Here is a 19,859-nt window from a genome sequence, read left to right as displayed (position 1 = left end):
AATCACATGCATTTATTCAGTCCTCCAACCATTTCCTAGGTGTGACTTTTAAATATATAAATAGATCTACTCTCAAACTTATCTTCCTCCTACCTCCACCTCCAAAATGAAATCACACAGATTCTCCTCACTTTTTCAATGGAAATGTCATTCTCCACATTCAGTGGGCTTGATAATTGGTGTTATTTACCTTCGACCTCCTTTCTCCTCCCCAAAATTTCAATACGAAATCAGAAACCAACTTAGCAACTGTTTTATATTATCTCTCAGCAATGTCCCTTTCTTGTGCCAGACAGTATCCCCAATTTCTGAGTAACTGGCTCCAGCTTCTGTCTCTGATCTTTAGAATTGCCTCCCTCCATTTTAGCGTTCCCTGGGCCTGAGGACTTTACCCTACAAAATCCAATATTGGTTCTCAAGAACCAATACTTGCCTCTTATTGACTATCAATTTGTGTTCAACTCCTTTTCCAGGCATTGGAGGTCCTTTATGATCTAGTGTGACCTGATCTCCCACTAGTTTTAGGCAAGATGGTGGGGAAACCTGGGGATGGGGATGGTGTTGTTATCCACTCTTTCTGCTAACAGTTGGGATTCTGGGACCAAAAAAAAAAAAAAAAAAAAAACCAAACAAACAGTGTCAACACTGGCTATTGCTTTCTAGCCACAATTCACCAAATGCTAAAAGGGGGAACTCATGTGTAGTAAGGAGAGGCTTGCCCCTCTTGAGCATGGGGGGGGCGGGCATATATTTGCCTAGAGGCTGATGGGGAAGGAGCAAAGAGCTGGGATAATGCCATGAGTATTTCAGAAGTGTAGAACAACTGGCCAAACAAAGACAAACATGAGAGGCAGGTGCTTGGAGACACATACACACACAACACACATACATGTGTTTACTAAGAGTGCTAGAAGCTGTATTTATGGACTGGCATGTCACTATGGCCCCATGGCTTTGGATCTAAAATTGATTTATAATGGGGACTCATGTCTCTAAAGGTAGAGCTCATGACTGAGCAGAAAAGGGAGAGAAACATGTGCAATATCACTGTGAAGCTTTTCTATAGGCCAGTTGGCCACAAGAAGGAAATGGAGGGGTGCTCTCCTAACCACTACTGCTCTGGGACAAAGGAAGCAGGAGCAGAGAAAGGAAACTTGAACCCGCTGAATGTCTGCAGAAAGCCCATTTGGCTAATAGTAGAGAATCAGACTAGTGTTTTTATTTCCTTTGTTGACATGGAGTAAAGAAATTTAATGGAATAAAGTCCTCTGGACCGCACTCCAACAGATTTTCCTCACTTTTTCAATGGAAATGTCCTTCTCCACATTCAACAGCCTTGATAGACTTGATAATTTGTATTATTTACCTTCAACCTCCTTCCTTCTCCCAAAATTTCAATACCAAATCAGAAACTAACTTGCTAAGTGAAGCAGGCATAGAAAGCATCTTGAGAGAAGGCATTCACTCCAACTCAGAGGTCATGATTGTCAAGGAGAAACCTGGTTGTAAAAAAAAAAAAAACCAAGGTCTCTAGATTTAGGCAGACACTAGGTTGTTTAAAAAAAAAAAAAAAAAAAAAAAAGCCAAGGTCTCTATATTTAGGCAGAGGAAAAAGGAATGATTTGTTGAAAAAAAAAAAAAAAGTGCCTGTGAAACATGCTAATGCATGTTTCACATCTGAAAACGATATTTAGAAATAAGGGTAAGGGTACACAATCATGGAATACATAGGAAGATGTATATGAATTACATCATGCAAAATAGCTGAGATTGATCTGAAAATACCAGTACAAAAAACAACAACTATATTAGCCAGGAAAAGGTTAGGGGGATGTTTGGGAAGTGGGCTGGTTAATTCCAGAGCAAGAAGAGCAAAGAACACTTTGATCTATTGCTTGGGAACAAGTATGACCAGGAGAACTTTCAGTGGTTACTGAACCACTTTTACTGACTTTTGAGGAATTTTGGAGAACAATAACAGCAACAACGAAAGGCCAAAGGTCGAGAAATAAGCTTATCTAATCTTAGATTAATTAGCAAAAATGTGGAAGAATATAGATTCTACAAACTATAAACAGTATAAGCATAATATTAATCTTAGTCAAGAATCCAAAACATATTTTATAATGATTTCAAAAGAAAAATCACATATAATTCCACTACCAACTACAACCACAATTGTAACATGTTACTTAAATTCATGAATAGATGCATGCATTTTTTTGTTTTGTTTTGAACTCCTTTTATCTCTTTTTTACTCCTTTCACATAACAGAATATGGTGACTATTATTTGGTGTTATTAAATATTCTCTGACATACAATATTGTTTTCCATGGCTATATAACATATTTTACACATATATATTATATAAATCAACTGTGATTCATGACTTGTCCCTCATATTGTTTTTTTTATTACTCATTTCTAATATTCAGAGACTATGACCTTTAGCATTTCTGCTTTGAGGAATTTCCTAAGGTCTTATTTGTACCCTAATAATTAATATTTGTAAATGTTCTTTGGATCCTGGAAAAAAAATGTCACTCTCTGTATTTTAGATATTATGCAGCATATATTCAATCTTGTATATGAATTATATAATTATTTCAATTATATCAATTGTATAATTATATTATACAATTCCTGTAATTTATATTATTTCTTATTTGTTTACTTGGACTCTGAAAGCCCGAGAGTGGCATTTTCACTTTATTTTATTTTTTAAAGATTTTATTTATTTATTTGACAGAGAGATCACAAGTAGGCAGAGAGGCAGGCAGACAGAGGGGGAAGCAGGGTCCCAGCTGAGCAGAGAGCCTGACACAGGACTCCATCCCAGGACCCTGAGACCATGATCTGAGCCGAAGGCAGAGGTTTAATCCTCTGAGCCATCCAGGTGCCCGAGAGCGGCATTTTTAAATCTTCCCCACCACTGTGTTTTGGGGGCAACATTAGTTTTGCATCTGTCAACATTTACTGATGCATATATTTTCACGACCATGTAGCTTCACTGTGAACTGGACCCTTTGTTTATATAAAACAACCCTCACTGCCTTATTCAATGATACTTGTGTTAAGCTGTGTTTTGTCTTAGATCAATGTCATGACTTCTGCTTTAGTGTTTGTGTCATCTGTCCACTACACCTTGTCTCAGCATTTTAATCTTTGGGCATCCTTTCATTTCAGGGATGAATATGTAAACAATGTGTATGGCTGAGTTTTAATTTCTGGCACACAATGAAGACCTTTATTAAAAATGGGTCATTTAGTTCATTAAGGGAGCTGTTATAACTGACTATTTGATCTCATCATTTTCGTGGTCCTTTTAATTTCTTTTTAAACATTTCCTCGGCATCTCCTTTATTTTCTGTCTTGTTTCATATGAAGTATATATGTTTCCTTAGAGTCCTTGGGTTTGGAAGATGGATTAGTGGAAAAAGAAATTCTATAACTATTATTTTCTAAAATTAAATGTCAAGAACAGAATGACTCTCTCATAGTTGAACCAAGGAATTCAGAACATTTGATTTTCACTGTCCTATCCCTTCCCATAGACGTCAGACAAACACCAGTCTTTGCAGGTTTTTAAGAATGTAGTCTGGGGCTTTAAACCCCAACTTGCTGTTTCATAAGTTTTTGTATCAAATGCGTATCTTTTTTTTTAATATATTGAATTTGCATACCATTTCATTTTTTAAAGATTTTATTTATTTGAGAGTGAGAAAGAGAGAAAGCAAGCAGGGGGAGGGGCAGAGGAAGAGGGAGAAGGAAACTCCCTACTGGGCAGAGAGTCCAACGTGGGGTTCTATGTAGGACTCGGTCATGGGACTCCAGGATCATGACCTGAGCTGAAGGCAGATGTTTAGCCAACTGAGCCACCTAGGAGCCCTTATTTTTTTAGTGTTTTTAAAAATTTTTTTTGTTTTTCTTTTTCCTAATTTTAAGTGGGCTCCACACCCAATGTGGGGCTTAAACTCATGACCCTGAGATTAAGAGTTGCATGCTCTACCAACTGAGTCAGCCAGGTGCCCCCTCCACATAATTTTAAAACTGGATCCACACAATAATTTAAACATCTCTTTTTAAGTTGGCTTCAGTACTAATCCTCTACCTTTTATAACATTACCTTCTCCACATACTGGATTCGACTTTCTATAAAACAAACTCTGCTCATTAGTTGCATCTAAGAGATTTTAATTCTGTTGTGTTTTAGTTTCCTTGCAATCTCATCTGTACCTCTGCATACTGCATTTCATTTTCATCTCTGCCTGCTTTCATTCTCTTCTGATTTGTGAAGGCCATGGTTTCCTGCCCTCTTAAAAGCATTCCAGTCTCCTAAAATATTTTCTTAGGTCCAGCTGGAGGAGCTCATTTATTTTCATTCTGTTTGCTATTCTTTGCTCCTTTATTTTGTGTTTTCCTTAGTTCCTATCTGTTTTACTCTTTACTCATTCTTAGAGAAGGAAGCATTCTACAGGTTTGATGCTTGTCAAATAAAGGTTTTTAGTCTTGTTCTTACTGAATGTTGAATTAATAGTGGCAGGTTGATGTGTACATATCCCAGGCTACATCAACTTTCTAGAATATATTATCCCAGAGAAATTCTACTTTGGATATGCACACATCCTAGGCTACATCAACTTTCTAGAATATATTATCCTAGAGAAATTCTACTTGAATTTTATTTTCCTCTTGGTCCCAGGACAATTTCTACTTTTTGGAATGCATCACAAGGGTTACAAAATGATCAAAATTTCTCAGTATTTTATAAATGTTTTAACAGATATATATATATATTTTTTTCACTCTAGAATGTGAAATACATTGCATATATATCCATTGCATCAAATTCCTTATATCCTTAAAATTCTTTACATACTCATTCAGTTTTGTCACTCAAAGTATTAAAGATTGATAGAAATATATTGTTTCCCACTGTGAATGTTCTGACAATTTTATTCTATATATTTTACTATTTATATTATTTAGAATAAAAGTATTCATGGAGGGTATGCCTTTTAATGGATTATATCTTTTAGCCACAGTTAATGCACCATTTTACTTTGTCTAATATTAATATTGCTCTCCTTTCTTCCTTTGGTTTGCATTTTCCTGGTATATTTTTGTCTTTCCTTTTTTTCTCTCCTTTCTGTCCCACTTTGTTTTAAACAGCATATATTTAGAATTAGTTTTTGCCCAATCCATGTCTCTTTGTCTTTTAATAGAAACAATTAAGCCATTCACACTTAATGTGATAACACGTTTGACCTCACTTCTACCGTCTTATTTTATACTTTCTTTTTTTATGTTCCCTTGCTATTTTCTTTATTAGTTTTTAATCTTGGCCTTACCAGTCCAAATCTTTCTCCTAATTTTGAAGTTAAATATGGCATTTCTACTCTTATATTCATCTACTCTCTTTTCTTTTAAAAATGTATTTAGTATTTGATGTCTCTCAGCACAAAATGAGCGCTTTAGTACTTCAAGCATTTTTGTTTTTCTGGAGTAATCTGAGTTTTTAGATCCAGATTACTATCATTAAATTTCTTATCTATCTTTTTAACTAAGAACTATTTTTGACAGTTGCATTGTTTCATAACCAAATTAATAAAGTTTAAACATTAAATCTGCTCTGATTTTTGTTTATCTTTTATATCACATCATCTCCATCCCCCAATTTTAATATTCATTAATTTCCCTGTTGATCAGAATATTTTGAATACTTTTTCCACTAAATGATTTTGGTGGTCTACTTTCTGTGTATTTCTTTTGTCTGACAATATCTTTTTTTCCCCTCATGTGGTACTGAATACAGTTCTGGGTCACAATTTTATTACCTTAAAACTCCATAGCTATGTATCAACTTCCTTCTAACATTTACCACTACAAAATATCTGACACATGCTTATTAAAAATACTGTTTCTTTTCCCGGTTGCACACCAATAGATTCTTATAAATCTTATAAATTAACAACATCCACCAGAACGTATCTTTAATTTTCCCTGGTACACAATGAGTATTTTGAATTGAAATCATAAAAATATTTCTCTATACTTTTTATAACTCATCTTCCATTTTCTCTTCTCCTAAAAAATTCCATATTTTAATATTTTAATGTGTTGAAATAGCTTCCTCTTTTTCACTCATTAGTTTTGTTTCTTTTTTTGAAAAAAAAATTATTTAGAGGAAGAAAGAGAAAGTATGTGTGTGGGGGGGTAAGAAGGGGGCAGAGAGGGAGAGAAGCAGACTCCCCACTGAGCAGGAAGCCCATCTCCAGTCTAATCCCAGGACCCTGAGCCAAAACCAAGAGTCCGTTGTTTAATCGACTGAGCTACCCAGGAATCCCTTTTGGTTTCTTTCTTTATGTATTTTCTATCAAAACTGTGAGAATTTATGCTCATCTTTATTGCTCTGCATTGTCCTAATGTCCATGCTTCCATTGCATGCTTTTAATTCTGCAAAATATTTTTATTTTAAAGAAAGGAAAGTTTCCTAATCTCAGATTGCTTTCTTTTGATAGTTCCTGTTACATTCTTTGTTCCTGTAAATAGAACTTGGACCTTTCTTTCTTTTTTTTTTTAATAGTGTCCATTTTACAGGGAGAAATTAGTTTCACATTCTTAGATGTCTTCCTTCTTCTGAACCACTAAATACTGTTTTTGTGAGCTTTGACGATGTGTTGACTCTGAGTGAGTCCCATGGCCCATCACCATGTGTTTTGGCCAGGGTGTGTCTGAGGAGAAACTAACATGATTGAGATGCTGAGGTGGTGCTTCCCATCACCAACGTGGCTAGCAGATACACACAGTATTTATATATTTAACATATATATAACATATATAAAATATATTAAGATATATGTTAAAATATTATATATGTTTTAAAATAGTGGCAAAATATACCTAATATAGAATTTATGCTTACTTACGGTGGTAAAATAAACATGACAGAAAATTTACCACTCAACCATTTTTAAGTATCCAGTTCAGTGGCATTAAGTACATTTATACTTTTGTGCAACTACCACCATCATCCATTCACAAAAATTTTTTCATCTTACAAAACTAAAACTCTATACTACTACATGATAACACCTCATTCTCCTCTTCCCAGCTCCTGGAAACCACCATTCTACTTTCAGTCTCTATGGAGTTTGACCACACTAAATACCTCCTATGAGTGAAACCATAAGTGTATGTCATTTTGTGACTGGTTTATTTCACTTAGCAAAATGTCATCAGGTTTCATCCATGTTGTAGCATGCATCAGAATCATTCCTTTTTAAGGCTGAATAACACTCCACTGTTATACATATACAACATGTATGTTATACATATACAACATTCTGTTTATTCCTTTGTCCATCAATAGACACTTGGTTGCTTCCACCTTTTGGCCATTGTGAATAATGCCGCTATATATTTAAGTGAATGAATATCTCTTTGTATTCTTGCTTTCGATTCTTTTGGGTATATATTCAGAAAAGGAACTGATGGCTCATATGATATTCCTATTTTTAACTCTTTGAGGAATCACCATACTGTCTTTCATAGTGGTTGCACCATTTTACATTCTCACCAACAGTGCACAAGGGTTCCAACTTCTCACATTGCCATCAGTTGTTTTTCTCTTTTTCTTGTTTGTTTGTTTGTTTTTGAGAATAGCTATCCTAATGGATACAAGTAGTATCTCATTGTGGTTTTAATGTGCATTTCCCTAACAATTAGTGATGCTGAGCACCTTTTCAGGTAACTTATTGGTCATTTGTGCATCTTCTTTGGAGAAATGTTTTTCAAATCCTTTGCCCATTTCTTAATTGGATTATTTGGGGGGTTTTTTGGTTGAGCTTATTGAGGTCTCTACAGATTCTAAATATCAACCCACCTTCAGATATACAATTTGCAAATAATTTTCTCCCATTTTTTGTAGTCCCTGTCATTCTACCCTTAGAGATGCTAGTGAAAATTCTTCTAGGAGTTCCTTCTTTTTCATCTGTAGGCCAACTTTTCCTTCCACTCTGGTGATTTATGGGTTAGTTGAGCCTTCCCCCAATACTCTTTATCATGGACTGCTGTCAAAATTTCTGACATGTGGATTACACTGGTATCCTTTTCTGTCTGTCAGTACTATAATAAATATCCTCAAATATTTGTTTATTAATATGATCAATTCAATAAAAAATCAGGGGAGTAGGCATGAGTTAAATGTGTTTTCTTCACTTCCCATTTTTAACACAGTATTTCTTAAAGGCAGTCTACCTGCACCAGAATCACCCTGAGTGCTGGTGAAAAATGCTGCTTCTGGGCCACCACTGCACGTCTCTGAATCAGAATTTCTGATGGGAAAGTCACCAGGCAAAAATCAAAATTCAAGAACTGCGAGATTGAGGGCTGCCTTGTGAGAACTTGGGAAAGAAAGCAATGATTCCCTGGAACTAACCAAGTTTCAGAAGTCATAGCAGGTGATTCTTAAGTCATTTTGACAGGTATATTACTTATGCAGCTCAGAGACAGGATATTTAACAAAGCTTCCCAGAAGCCTCTCAGGCATGAGGGAGAAATTACTGTTGAATGCAAAGACAGGGATAATTTGCAGACATGATCATGACTGGAGTGCAGTGTCCAGTGTAGGTTCTGACATGCTCAAGAGGGCTTTTAGAGAAAACCTACTGCACTGAGGATTTACCAGAGAAGGTAAGGAATTAAAAACACCGTAGAGGAATCACTGAGGGAACTTCTTGGTTAGCAGTGGTTCTTAACTCTGTTGAATGCTGGTGTCACCTGAGGATCCTTAAAAAAAAACCCTCAGGCCCAGCCTTGACCCCAGACCAATTCAATTAGCATCTCTAGGAGTGGAACCCAGAACTGTTAGGGCTGCAGTATTCTCCAGGTGATTTTAATATTCAACCAATGTTGAGAACCACTGGTCTGGAGAAGAGGACCTTGATTATAAATCTGTGAAGCTCGAATGCAGCAGAGGAAAAGAAGTGTTTCAGGAAAAAAAAAAAAATCCACCCTTGACCATGCACCTGGCAGAAGGGACACTGAAGGTCTAGCTGAGTCAGCAGATGGCTACTGGCACAGCTTGTCTATCAAGCCCAGACTCTCAGTGCTGTGAGAAACGTCCTTCCCTTCCTGAAGAGACACGGGTCTCCTTGACATGGATCTTTCAGACACTGGCAGTACATATATATCAAGATAAATGAAAATCGACTCCCATGATTTCATCAGCTCTTGTGGTTTCACCTACCTCTTAGAGTGATGATTCCCTAATCTGGGTTTCTAGCCACAGAGCTCATCTATCATCCACATCTCCACCTGGATCTCTCACGGACACTTCAAATGTAACATATCCCAAACTGACTCATTACTTAACCCTATCCTGTTTCTTGGTTCTCGTGGTCAATGGAACCACTACCCTTCCAGGCACACCAGGTGGAAGCCTGGGAGCTACCCTTGGTTCATCTGCCTCCCTCACTATACTCACATCCACTTAATTACAGGTTCTTTCCTGATTCTGTCCTTCCCTCTGTACCACCTTGTTCAGTCCTCATATTACCTAAATTCCCATGGAAACCCCTCAGTGGACAGCCCCACTTTTTGTCTTCTCCCCTCTTGACGTTGTAATTGGAAGGATTGCTCTAATGTTAAAATCTGGACATGTCAGTTCCCACTTAAAATTTGCCAGTGGCCCTCTGCTGTCTACCAGGAAAGATCCACATTCTCTTATTTGACGACAAGCCCCTCCTGCCCACATTTCCAGTCTCATCTCCCAGCATTTCTTGAATCATGGCTTTGCTCCAGCAACACTGAACTGGAGACAAGAATCCTTCTGAGCTTCTGCGTATGCTGTTCCATTACCCACACTCAGGCTGTATTGCCCACATCCACTTCCTCACTTCAACCCATCCTTCAAATTTCAGCTGAAGTTCTTTTACTCCAAAAAGTAATGCCTGACCTCCTTGGTCTAATACCTTCCTAGGCTGGAGAGGTGACCCTCCTCCAAATCTCATCTAAACATAAAGGTACATGGTATCTGTTTCTGGATCTGTCCCATCCAGCTCCTGGAAATGCAGTGAGTCCTGTTCCCAGAAACTACTCCTCTGCCCACCACAGAGGGGATGTTCAGTATATATTTGCTGATTTAATGTTAGTCAAATGATTGGGTCAATCTCCTCAAGAATGTATTTGCCATGATTTGCATGATTTACAGATTAGGAGCAATGGAAGCTTTGGAGCAAAGTGGAAATTTCTCCAGCTGTGGGAACATATAACTACTCACTTCCTAATGCTTGGGCAAGATCACTTTGTGATCAGCCAAAGGCTGCTGGACATCCATGTATGAGAAAATGGAGGGGACCAACTTCCACCAGTGGGTGTCCTGGGATCAGATTCTGAGGATCATGAACGTACTTATTGATGACAATCTGGCTTGAGAGAATGGGAAACTGGATGAGAACATCCAACCCACTTCGCATTGGACTTCATGGATTTTGGAAGGAATCCTCTGGCCCTCTCAGAGACTGAAAGAGCTTTCTCTGGCTCCACTTTAACTGAAAGGCAGGGGCACTGAGGCAGCTGGTAACGGGCTGTGGGCCACTGTCCCAGAGCAGAGAAGTGGAGAAATACAGGAAGGAATGAAAATATTTGGGCCAAACATTTCAAGCATTTCAGCATCTAAGGGTCAAAGTGGCCTTGCTGACCTCTGGTTACTTGGAACTTTCACATCTAATCAGCCACTAGGGAAGTGAAAACTCAGTTCTGTGTAGATGAAATATTGTTTGTGCCTTAAGTGAGGACCCAACTCTCCATGTAGACCACTAGAAGAGCATGGTAGGCCCAAATGGCCAGCTGGGCAGATGGGTCTGGGGTTGTCAGCAGCGATGTACCACTGAGTTTTACCTGTCATCCCTTGTCTTGCCACAAGAGACTCTTCTAGACTCCTTTCACCCCAAAGCTGAAAGAAGGCTAGGGATGTCTGTGCTGTCTCACAATCATGACTGGAATCAGGAGATCTCATGAATATGAGCCCCTGTTATCTTCTAAGTGTGGTACACATCCAAAAGATGATTATTATTCTCATGATTTTTATTAATTTAAAAAATCTTTTCTAACTTGAACCTTTTCTCTCTGTGCCCCTCTCCTGCCTTGAAGACATTTTGGCTCCATGTCCCACTTGGAAAACGAGAACCTCTGTTGCGTTCTCCTTTTAAATCACAATACCAGGAAAGGATCTTGAATTTTCACTGAGGCATCAATGACGTCAGAGGTTAATTCCAAGAGGAAAGTGGACATTTCTTTAAAAAAATGAAACAAAACAAAAAACCCCCCAAAAACAAAAAAACAAAGGCTGTGCTTCTTCAGAAATGAAGATGAAGAGCTGGAGTTGTGCCCTGGGGAAGAGTGGGAGACATCAGTTCCTATCAGATATGCAGGACACTTCACCTTTAGAAAGAAGAGGATTCCACGCTTGAAGACAAAGCCCTGGAATGGGTACTCTCTAGGCTGCTTCCCTCATTTCATTTTCTATGATGATAGAAACGCTTTTATCGGCCTCAAACTAATCCAGTGTTATGGCCTAAATGAATAATGCCCCAGAGTGCTAAGACAACATGCAACTGATATCACCAGACCACTCTCCTTAATCTGTTCAGAATCCAGAGTAAGGGGTCCACTACCACCATCCTCACTGCCAACCACCATCGTTTCCACCACCATCACTACGATGGACACCATCACCTCCAAGGCAAAGACAGTTGTGATTTTTTTAATGGGAGAAATAATATATGAAAATTTCTTAACTTGAGGGGCTGATATTAATCCCAGAGAACATTCTGGAACAGATGTGGAATAAGACATTATGACTAAAGTTGTGCCCTCTAAGAACCAACAAGGGTTAACTGAAAGTAGCTTATGTCAGACTAGCAAAATAACTGCTTTGACAACATAATTGGCAGGTGGATCAGGGAAATGCCAGTGATAAAAAGTATCTGAACTTAATCAGAACCTTAGAGAAGATTCCTTTGATGAATTTTTGAAAAAGTTGAAGAAATATGGGCCGGGTAATGGTAGGAAAAGTTGAATAAATTTTCTGAAAGGCTGCTGTTTACTTAATGAATGAACATCTACCTTGAGAGAGCAAATAGTGACATGCCTCAGAATTCCCGTGACGTTCATCATTTTTATTGATGACATAGTTGAAGAGGTCATACTCGTCAGATTTGGGGATGACAGGAGGCCAGCTGGAAGGGACAGTAAATACACTGGATAACAGAATCAAAGCTAAAAATATTTAGTCAAGTTGGCAAGAGAGACTAAACAAGACAAAATGAGTGACTGAGTTGAGTTGAACAGGACGAAATGAGTGATAAAAGCAAGGGCTCTATATTCACATCCCAGGTAGCATCTGTACGACAGTAGCACATGGGGGTGTGCTGCAGGTGCTACTGTTTGAGAGGAAGTTTGAAAAAGAGTTGGCTTTTTTCATTTGGCACTAGACTCACCAGTTACTATTGGCTTAGATTCCCAATTCAACCTTACAGAGTTTTTAAAAAATATATATGAAACGTAAAATGAAGGAGGTAATAATCTCTACTTGGGACTAATTCAGTTGCCCTTGAAATTCTGTATTTCACTCTTTAAGAACAAGATGGGGGGACGCACCTGGGTGGCTCAGTTGGTTAAGCGACTGCCTTCAGCTCAGGTCATGATCCCATGATCCCAGAGAACCGGAATCGAGTCCCACATCGGGCTCCCGGCTCCATGGGAAGTTTGTTTCTCCCTCTGACATTCTCCTCCCTCTCTCTCTCTCTCTCAAATAAATAAGTAAAATCTTAAAAAAAAAAAAAAAAAAAAAAAAAGAAAGAAAAGAAAAGAAAGAAAGAACAAAGACAGGGAAAACTAAAAGAAGAATGACAATGATAGTGAAGACACTGATGCCAATGATGTATGGGGCAGGGCAGAGCAGCACGAAGAGCACTGGCTAGGGAGGCAGGAGCTGGACTGGGCCATGAACTGGCTGTGAGATCCTAGCCAAGCCAGTATTTCTCTCAGAGCTGGTGATAGGCCTCTCTGAGAAGCCTGGGTGGTGGTGGTTGGCTGGTCTGCCCTCCTCAGTTCTGGCCTTCTGGTCAGACCACAATACGGGTGGGTTCCTTTCTCCCTTGTCACTCACTCAGGGACAAGGCCTCTGGAGCGCCCAGGAAAAATTCTGCACTCTTGAAATGCCACTAACACTTGCAAATTATACCAATTATTTCCCTCAGGAAGGCTTCAAATATACCCTTTCTTTGGCTCCCTGGGAAGTCAAGCTGATGGCGGTTCACATCTCCAATACCACATACGACATTAACGGAGGCAGGAAAGAAAAACGCCTAAGAGAACAGGCTCTGAAATCACAAGACTCTGAGTTAAAATGCAGCCTCTAACTTCATGAGCATTTACTTAAGACTCCCTGAGACTCAGTTTTCCTGTCTGTACAACAGGGTTAATGCCAGACTCAGAATGATGTGAAGATTATGTGAGGCAATGCATATACAAAATATAGCACTATGTCGAGCACAAAGTAGGAGACCAGTGGATAGTATATCTAATGTTACTACTCCATTTATTTACCCAGAATCCCTCTGCTTGCTTTCTCCCCTCTCCTACCCTCCTCTAGGCCAGGTACTGGGCTGGTTCTAGGGAATATGGTGGATTCACATCTCCTGTCCTCACCAAGCTCACAACCCAACCACCACTGTTTAGACCAACTTTCTACTCCAATGGCAATATTCTGCATCTGCATTTTCTAATGTGCTAGCTGTATATGGCATTTAAGTACTGCAAATGGGACTGACGTGACTGAAGAATGGAACATTCAGTTTTATCCAATTTTAATAAATCACATGAAATGGAAATAGTCCCATGTGAACATAGCACAGCTCTAGATACCTTCCTGGTACATTTCTGAGGCTGCCTAGTCTGAACAAATAAAAATGCATGGAGAGAGAAATGCACATAAAGCACCCAGGACACCACCTGGAAAATTCTGTTATTTGTTCGTTCACCACATTCAATTGTTTGTGGTGCATAAGTTCTATCCCTGGAGCCATGGTATGGTGAGAGCTGTACCTTCAATGAGCTCTCAGATTCGTGGGGGCTATGCAGAGCAGTGCATTCACCATAGTGAGGGAAGTGTATGCACAGGTGCTATGGGTGAAGCAGAGAGAGGTCTCTAACCCAGATGGGTAAGCCGGGAGGGCTCCCCAGAAAGATGGTTAAGATCTGAGCAGAGTCTTGAATAGATTTCAGAGAGGGGAGCCAAAATGTAAATTTATTCAATTTACAACAACAGGTTATATTCCAGGGCCATGAGACCCAGGGCTGGGGCAGAGGTGGCCATGAAGCAAACACTGTCTTAGAGAAAACTTGTAGCCTAGGGCCAATTTGTTGTCTTCAAACCCTTCCCCTTTGTGTCTTTTTTGTATTGCTTAATTTCATTGCTCTTCTGCAGCCACATCTTCTTTACCTGGGTGCATTTTTTTTTTTTTTGGATGGTGTATATAACCTTATTTTTTAGAGCTTTATTAGTAGTCACTAACCATAACTGATTTGGTGGGGGGTAGGGAGACAGATGAACTCTGTTACATACAAGGTGACATCAACTCCCACTGTGATTTTGTGGTAGAATTCTTTTCCTTGGTAAAAACAAAAGGCTCTGTGAATATGGCCAGTGTGTGCAGAAGCTGCTATGGATTGGCTGGGCTGGCTGAATCTGGCTGTGACAGTGATACACTTTAATAGGAGTAAGGGTTATTCTCTTGACATACATGGAGAAATGGGATCCTACACACTTTTGTGTATTTTACATAATGTTTGGTTTGCCCAAAGCTAATATGTGACATCTAGCCAGAGAATTCTGCCACTGACCATTGCTCACACGAAACCAGGTACGGCTCTATATTGTATGGTTTCCATACGCACAGGGGTGTGTATAAAGCTGGATGATCCCTGTGATTCTTTCTCCCAGGAGGCCAGGAGGATGCTCGGGTGGTATTGTTTGGTCTCAGGAGGCCCTGGTCTATTTGAGTCTGTAGAGGTCATTTGCTTTGACTGTGTCAGAGTCACCTCTGATGGATAGAAATGTAAACTGGTGTCGCCTTTTCAAAAAGCAGCTTGTCCTATATATCAGGAGTCTTAAAACATTCATGCCCCGTGGCCCAGTGATGCTGCTTCTGGGAATCTATCCAAACAAAGTATTTGGAAATGTATGCCAAGTTATTTGTAGTTGCTAAATGGCAAATAGGTGTAATAATATATGGCCATGAAAATGATGTTCGTGAACGACTTTGGCTATTAACACTAACTGAGGGGGACAGGGAGAGCAGAGAAGCAATAGTTACAGAGGACAGGCAATCACTCAGGACTCAGCCTGGGTTTAAATCCTGGGTCTACCACTTACTAGCTGTGTGGGAGGGGCAAGTCACCTGACTCTGTGGGGTTGGCTATAATACTTGCCTCAGAGAGTCTTCTGAGAATTAAATGACACAATGAATATAAAAGAATTAGCACATAAAACATACATTTAGTAGATAATCAATGTAGGCTCACTATAGGTTACATGATCACAGGGCAAAAAAAAAAAAAAAAAAAAGGAAAGAAAAGAAATATACCAATATAGCAACAATGTGGAAATGAGGTGGACGAATTGTGGGTGGTGGTTGATTCTTTGCACACTTACCAACTTCCCCATTTTTTTTTCATTCAACAGTAAATGATTTTCACACTAAAAAAGTATATGTAACGATGGAATACAATACGATTTTTTTTTTTTTTAAGAATTTTACCACAACTGTCCCTTCTTCTTCCAAAGCAGAAGCAGGGGGCAGCCTCCTCCCCCAAGCATCAGCAGGAGAGGGAAGAGTTAGTACTTTGTGGGTTCTCCCCTGGCAGCGCCTCAGAGTGCAGAGCTGGGACCTCTGGGTGCCACCTGTTGAAAGTGCTGTGTGGCAAGTTGTGGAGAGTTGTAGGGGGAGTTGGAACTGGTGTCCCAAGGGATTTCTCCTATCTCAGAGAGTCTAGATTTGAAGATGCTCTGGTATTTATCATTTTCTTCCCATGTTTGATTGATCTGATCCAAACACTGAACTAAAAGTGTAAGGTGGGGAAGACTCCTCTACTGGCACCCCTCCCAGAAATACCTGAGATAATGCCTAGAGTGATACACATAAACCCTACCCAGACACATAAACATTCAGGGTGACCCGCAAAGAGAAGACTTAGACCAGGAGTACAAGAGGGAAGTTAGCTTAGTTGCACCTGCTTTATTTAATGCATATAATTTATATGCAGAATGTAATCTCTGGCAAGTCCAGCCCTTTTTAACACGTCAAGCCGCCGCAAAGTCCCTTCCCACGTTAATTAGGACACTTCCCTGGAATGAGAGGATCATAAAGCCCAAAGGTAGGGGTGTGTGCATATGTGCGTATATGTACGTGACCAAGCGTGATGACAACTGCCCTGACGATCTAATGTCCTTCACTGACAACGAGGGTGCCCTGTGCTCCAGCAAGTGGCTCTGGGGACTGTATTTTACACAAAGCATCCCAGGCACCGAAATCACGGATTGGTTCTCCCCACTGGAACCTGAGGGCCAGTTCCCAGCCCTCTGTCCTGACCCCTGCCCCTCATCAGTTTCTACCGCCGGTGCACACCTCCAGACCCAAGATGGTGCCCCCCAGACCCTGAAACGAAAGAACGACAAAGAGCGCTGCCGGGCCCTCCTGGGACGGCGAGGTCACCGTATGCTAATACAGTCCTAGGAGCCGGCGGGGTCGGGCCGCGCCAGCCCGCCAGCGCGTCGGCGGGTTCTCAGCTCTCCCTCGCACCACTGCGGCGCAGCCACCGATCACCGCGCGCTGCCGCAGACCCTCGGCGGTGGGGAGGGGGAGTCGTGCCCGCCACGCTGAGCTCCGCAGCTGGATCGCTCACATCTGGAGACGCCTCCTCACTCCTGTCCCAGGCTTTCCGCTGCAGCGATGGCGGGCGTAGGGGAGGCGCGGCAGAGTCACCTGTAGGGCCTTCCAGAACTCCGCGGGCCCCCTCCGCAAATTCTAGCCCACCCATCCAGAGGAAGAAAAGGTCCGAATACTCGGGGTGAGGTGACTAGTGGAGTTTTGGAAAGCCCCACAGGTGATACTAGATACGCGCCCTTCAAGACGCACATACACGGGCACACATGTTGTGACTCGGTCACCAAACAGGTCAGCTTTATATTCTCTCTCGACCCTCCTCTCCCTCCCTGGCTTGTATTTGCCCAAGGTGTCTGTGTTCTCGCCAGCCTCCCTTCAAGCTCCCCTAGCTCAGAGGCTTTGCGGACTGTCCCGAAGTCCTGGAACCCCGCGAGACCGTCAGAGGCTTTGGCGGCCAGACGTTAAGAAAAGTGTCCCTGCTCTTCGCCGCCCTTGGGCACCCTTGCGCGCGAAGGCTACCAAGGAGCAAGTATGTCTAGAAGGGGAAAATCTGGCCAGATGCTGGAGCCAAGTGCCGGGAGCAAGGCTGCCTCCCGCCTGCACACCTTTGGGGCGTGGAAGGTCTTCCCAGTTGAAGAGGGAGTCGATGACCCACCCGTGCCGGTCCCGCGTCCCCAGCCGTCCAGCGGGGCGTTTCCTCCCACAGGGGCTTTGCGGCAGGTGGCGGCGCCGGGGTGGGCACAGTGGCGTCGCCCGAGGCTCCCTTCCCTGCCCGCGCGACTGGCTCCCGCTCTGCCCTCGTTTCCCAAGTTGCGGCCGCCCGCGCCTGAGAGCCCCGAGCCCCCTCCGCTGCGCGGGCGGCCGTCTTACCTCACCATGCAACACTTGGTTGCGCGGTTCCCCGGGGCGCTCCTTCCTCGGGGCTTATTCCCTTACTTGGGAGGAAAGAGGAACCGAGAGACCGAAGGGGGACGGAGGCTGCGGTCTGGGCTCCTTCCCGCCGGCGTAGCCCTCTCAAGAAGGGAAGCAGCCCCCTCTCCCGGGAGGGCGCCGCGGGGCCGGGGCGGCCGCGCTGGGGCTAGGCAGAGCCGGGGTCCTGCGCCTGCCAGCGGATCCTCGGCCCCAAAGCAGTGCGTCCCCGCTGCCCGCTACTACGGCACTGCGGCGCCCCGCCCCTAGCCGCGCGGCGAGTCCGCCTGCCACTCTCCCGCGGAGCCCTGCCCCCGGGCGCGGAGCCCGCCCCGCACCCCCGCGCGCGCGCACACACACACGCGCCACAGACAAACACGCGCGCGCGCCTTCTGCACACGCGTGAATGCAGATCCGCTCGCAGCGACCACGCGTCTCTTTGGTGCAACTTGGGCGCGCGGGCACCGCGCAGTTCGGGCACTTCTCCCCGACAGAGCTTAGGTCCGGAAGGAGGAGTCAGAGACTTAGGGATTCGGGAAGGATGCCCAGGGAGTGGGGGCGCCTTAGGGAGCCAGAGGCCAGCTGACTCCAGGGACAGAGGACAACTGCTTGACAAACGAATCCCCACTGGGCATTTCCACATCTCAGCCGAAGTCTAGGCTGCCTTAATATCCCGACCAAATCAGATGGGGGAAAAGGCAAATTAAATATCAACAAGTTCTCTCCATTTCCTGGGAACTCGATGTGTAACCTCTAAATCGCTTCCCGTGCCCAGGGCCCATTTTCTGACAGCTCTGGCCCTGGTGGCAGGAGATTGGTGACTACTCAGTCTGAAAAGATTTCCCCCTCAGCTGGTGTGGTGGGGAAGACGGCATCCCGCTGGCGTTGGCCGGATCAGAGCTCAGGTCTAAGAGCTGTTAATTCCCTTCCTCCTTCACTTTTAGGCGACTGTGGACTGTTTTCCTGCACAGCAAACAGTCTGTTCTTTAAAAATGTAAGAAAGCACGGAAAAGGGTCGGGGGGTTAGAGGTTAGGGATGAGGGCCAACACTGGCCTAGGCGCCCTGACTTGCTGCTGCTTTTCCATGAGGTGCCTGTCAGCAGGGGTTGGTGGTGGTAGTAGGGACACTATCTCAGGCGTGTCACACCAGCAGGATGACTTCTGTCCATTTCACACAACATTTAGAGTCATCGGGAGTTTGGACTCTCATTTGTAAAATATGTAGAATTTGCCATTTTTCACAACTGAGAATTCTTTCCCGCCGGCAGGCAGTGAAGGTCCCCGGGTCAGGACTGCAGCCAAGAAAAGCTTTCTGCAGATGCAGAGGCGCCGAGGGGACTTGGGTGTCTGGGCATTTGGGGCAGAAGGCTCCAACATGAATGTCAGACAGCTCTGAGGACCCGGGTGATCATGGTCCATCTGCAGCCAGGCAGATGGGACAGATGAGGAACTGAGGTTCCAAGGTTTCCCCAAGGTTCCATGTGGCAGTGAAGGCAGAGCCAAAACCAGAACCCCGTGTTCACACTTCACCCTATCACTCACTATTCTCATTTCGTTCTGTCACCCTGGTTGGTTTTCAGGACTCCCTTTAGCTAGACTTTTACAACCCTAGTGAGGGTTTTATCCTGCTTCCCTTTCACTCACTGACTCATGCATTTCACAACTATCTGTTAAGCTCCTACTGTGTCTTCAGGCACTTTCCCTTAACTCTAGTCCTGGGTTTTCCTTTCTTTTCTTTCCTTGGGAAGAAAGAAGAGCCGGAAGACAGAAAGGGCTTGTAACCGCCTCTCTCCGCTGTAGAGGAGAAGGCTTCTCACAGGCTTGCTGTTTGTATTCTCACAGTGCCAGGTTGGGTGGACGTGGAAGAACACTCCTTGCCTTCTGAACTGCATTATCTGTGAAGGAAAACACACTCACGTGCATGTCATAAGAGAAACATTCTTGCTCTGTCCATTCGACTCTCTAAAGGCGGCAGAACTGAGGGAGAGCCTCCATTT

General features: G+C 42.7%; 1 protein-coding gene across 4 annotated transcripts in view; it reads right to left on the bottom strand.

Annotated features, from left to right (window-relative positions):
- The window catches only part of DGKG (diacylglycerol kinase gamma), a 209,932-nt gene extending 191,770 nt beyond the window's left edge, over positions 1 to 18,162 (bottom strand). For 3 of the 4 annotated variants that reach the window (XR_009350976.1, XM_059163209.1, XM_059163206.1), the window contains exon 1: positions 17,824 to 18,162. The gene's annotated coding sequence lies outside the window, so the exon portion shown is untranslated. The remainder of the gene's footprint in view (positions 1 to 17,823) is intronic. The other variant, XM_059163210.1, reaches the window with a different exon arrangement.
- Positions 18,163 to 19,859: the final 1,697 nt, after the last annotated feature.

This window comes from Mustela lutreola, chromosome 2, assembly GCF_030435805.1.
Source record: "Mustela lutreola isolate mMusLut2 chromosome 2, mMusLut2.pri, whole genome shotgun sequence".
NCBI classification, from domain to species: Eukaryota; Metazoa; Chordata; class Mammalia; order Carnivora; family Mustelidae; genus Mustela; species Mustela lutreola.
Note: the sequence above shows the minus strand (reverse complement) of the source record. Positions and strands in the feature narration are given on the sequence as shown.